This window comes from Pteropus vampyrus, unplaced genomic scaffold (genome assembly GCF_000151845.1).
Source record: "Pteropus vampyrus isolate Shadow unplaced genomic scaffold, Pvam_2.0 Scaffold18, whole genome shotgun sequence".
In the NCBI taxonomy this organism is placed as follows: Eukaryota; Metazoa; Chordata; class Mammalia; order Chiroptera; family Pteropodidae; genus Pteropus; species Pteropus vampyrus.
This window is the reverse complement of record NW_011888799.1, coordinates 2864530-2867874: the sequence shown is the minus strand read 5'-3', so window position 1 is coordinate 2867874 and position 3345 is coordinate 2864530. Positions and strand designations below refer to the sequence as shown.

At 42.8% G+C, this 3345-nt stretch overlaps 1 protein-coding gene across 11 annotated transcripts in view; it reads left to right on the top strand.

The window, feature by feature from the left end:
- KIF6 (kinesin family member 6) overlaps nt 1-3345 on the top strand; it is a 412344-nt gene that overhangs the window by 338555 nt on the left and 70444 nt on the right. The gene's annotated exons all lie outside the window — the stretch shown is intronic.

The window sequence follows — 3345 nt, the reverse complement described above, 5'->3', positions numbered from 1 at the left end:
ACAGCACAAGATGAGGGAGTTTGTAATAGAACCTTTGGGTATCCTGATTGTGATGATGGTTACACAAATCTACACTCTGTTAAATCTCATAGAACTCCCCATGTATGTGCATGCACACACATGCACAACCAAGTCAATTATACTGAATGTTAATTTAATAAGTAAAAATGATATTAAAAAATAAAACTATGAGTCCACCAAAGAAAGAAGACAGGAAGGAATATTAAACAACATACTTCATCTATAATTTTGGAATGAATCTCATATAGAAGACAGAATTTTGTTTTAATTTCTCTAGAGAGGGTACCTTAGACAATTGTGTGTGTGTGTTAAGCTTACAGACTTGGTGAATTATTTCAGACTCAACACAGTAGGAGCCTTTACCACAGTTTTTCCTTAGTTTGGGCAGGGCCATCAAGAGTGAGAGAGTAGGAAATTGAAGTCTTTTATGATCAAGAATTCTGGCGGAAACTCCAGGTCTTATGATGTAGTCATTTGGCAATTATTGTGCATTTATTAAGTTCAAGGCCCTGGATGTGGAACACAAATCCCTAGGAGAGAGTCTCCGCCTCAGAATACTTATAAACTCGTAGAGAAGTAAGACAAAGGAGACTTGCGGGGTTAGGCCCTGCAGTTACTCTGCAGAGCCCCCTAATAAACCAGACAGCGAGGGCTTCTCAGCCAGGCCTTGTTGGTAGAATAGTAGGTTACCACAAATAAGTGTCCTGTAGAAGATTTGGGAACATTTCTTCAGAGATAATCATCTATAATACAATTTCCTCTTCTACGGTCAACCTAGCAAAATCTGTGGGTTTCTTAAACGTGCCTCAGGAGATCTCCTGATCTCTGTCCCACTTCAGATAGTTTGCTTATTTTTCAGTCTCTCTCCACAAAGCAGTGTTTCATCAAGCTTCCCCAAGCCAACAATGCCTTTTCCCGATTTCATAAACAGCTGCAAGGTTCTGCCGGACATAGTACAGAGTGAGGAAAACAGGCCAAAAGACCCAGGCTAAGGAGGATGTATGTCTGCATTGTTCTAAGATAAGTCATTGAAACAGCTTGAGTCTTTTGTGCCCCAGATGGTGCCCATTTCTGCCAGGGTTGGTTGAAGTAGCGTTTGCCATCATATCAACACGTGGTCGCCTTTCCACTTCACCAAATGAAAGCTGATCTCCATAAAAAAGAGTTAAGGAGTTTCTGATGTCAGAGCTTCACTTCCAAGGTGACACTCCCAAAAAGAGAAACTGAGGCAGCAAGAGAGAGTAGCTCACCCCAGCATTTGGAATGTGAGCCAAGGTCTGGGCAATCTGGTTTCTATTAAAATATGGTCAGTAGAAAACTAGGAGCTGCTATAGTTATTACCATCTGCTAAGCCAAAAAATAAACCTAGCCCCCAAAATACCAGCCAGGCCTATAAGAAATCAGGCAATGGACTGGCTAGACTATTTCATTTCCTCTGCCTCTCTTTTTTTGGCTTGGTTGCCAGAGAATTAGCTGTGTTTGTAAGAGACTATATTAACTGAGGAGGTAGTAATCTTTTTAAGACAAGGAGAATGAAGAACAAGAAATGAAGGATAGAGCAGATGCTGTCAGAGTTCTACTCTTATCTCCTCTGCATACCATGTGTGCACATGCTAGCACAAGTCCATCTTCTAGCACCTTCCACTCTTCCTCAGAGCCTTCTCCAGCCATCCAAGAAATGCACCTAGAGCAAGCTAGTTCTAGGGAATTTACACCCTCAGCCCCTCCCACCTCAACTAATGACTGTTGGAAGTTGGTATATATATACCCACCTCCCTCGCCCCCAGGAAGGACAACTCGGTGGTATGTGTCCTACACTGTCCCACAAAGGTCCCCAGTGGGATTGAGTTCCAGTTGCCCACAGTGGGAGCTATGGCTCCTTTACTGGCTGCCTTCGCTCCCAGTCTCCCTTACACAATTTCTTATCAAATTGTCCAAGTATCACTTCTCAAAGGAACTACTTGTACTAGGGTCTGCTTCTGGGAGAAACCATACTAAGAAAGATAGGGGGTCACCATAACTCAGACAGTGAAGAGAAGACAGAGGAAACTGGAGCTGGATTATTTGGGCAGAATCTGAGAGAACTGAGTTGAGAAACTGCAGGAAGGCCTCTGGCCCCTTTGACAGCTTCTCACTGTCCATACTGAAAATGTCACACTATTAGGAATTCAGGATACTCTGTTTGCCATCCACATAACTAGTTGCTCTTTTCTTGCTGTATATGCAAGATCTTAGCTCACCCATCATTCATCCATTGTATTTGCATAGTTGGTGATTTTCTAAGATCCAGGTAAAAACCACCAAATCTACTAAATACCCCCTTGTTAAAATAACAACCCACAAAGGATCATTGACTTTAGTCTACTGACACATAATCTGTGGAAAACAGATTTCTGCAATTCTGTGGTACAGAAAATCATTACCCCAAACATATTGTCTCCAGCAGACAATATCCTAAGGCCCAGAGCAAAGTTCTCACCAGAAACTGCATGCCACACATCTTCACTCTTCACTGATACCCTTGACTCTGAAAAGTTATAAATATTCATCACCATGAAGAACGAGTCAGATCTGTTTCCACTGACAGGTCAGCATTGAAATCTTTTTATATAAACCTGCATGGATTCATAAACTTCTCCCCCACAGCCCTGCTCCCTCTCCTTGCCATACTCACAGAAGTCCTCCAACGCAAGAGTTATTTCAAGTTGAGGCCTTTTGAAATAAGGAACAATCCTTGGATTCCTCTGTTAATTCCTTGGCCGCTTCTTGGGCCTTCTGGTGCTGACCAAATCTAGATCAGGTGTGTTTATTTTGGACACTACAAGGCCTGGCCAGCGTGGCCAGCATAGAGCTGTCTGCAAAATATTAGCTTTTGATATTTTTAAGAAGAGTGAAAAAGAACAAATTCAACCAGATTTCATTTCTTCAGCAGTTTGTGAGTTCGGATTGTCATCAGTTAGGAATATAATCATCCAGGCTGTGTTTGAAAGAATGCTGTCTTTTTCCAGTTTGTACGGCCTTCTCACCCCTCACCTGCCCTTATAGCCACCCATTCTTGTTCCTGGAGTAGGAACAGCACCAGAGGAAACTTTTCCCATTGAGTCTCAGACAGCCTTGGCCTCACCAGCCTGTGACAGCCAAACAAACAGGGCTGTGCCTCCTTTTTATTCCCAAATTACTATGGCCAAAGTCCCTATTGGCTTTACTTCTAAAAATTAGTCCTCTCATCTCAAACGAATTCCCCAGACTGTTCCTGAGAGGGTCTCCAAGGACTGCCTCTCAAATGCTCTGTTGTATGCACTGTTGGATCCTCCCCCTGGCTTT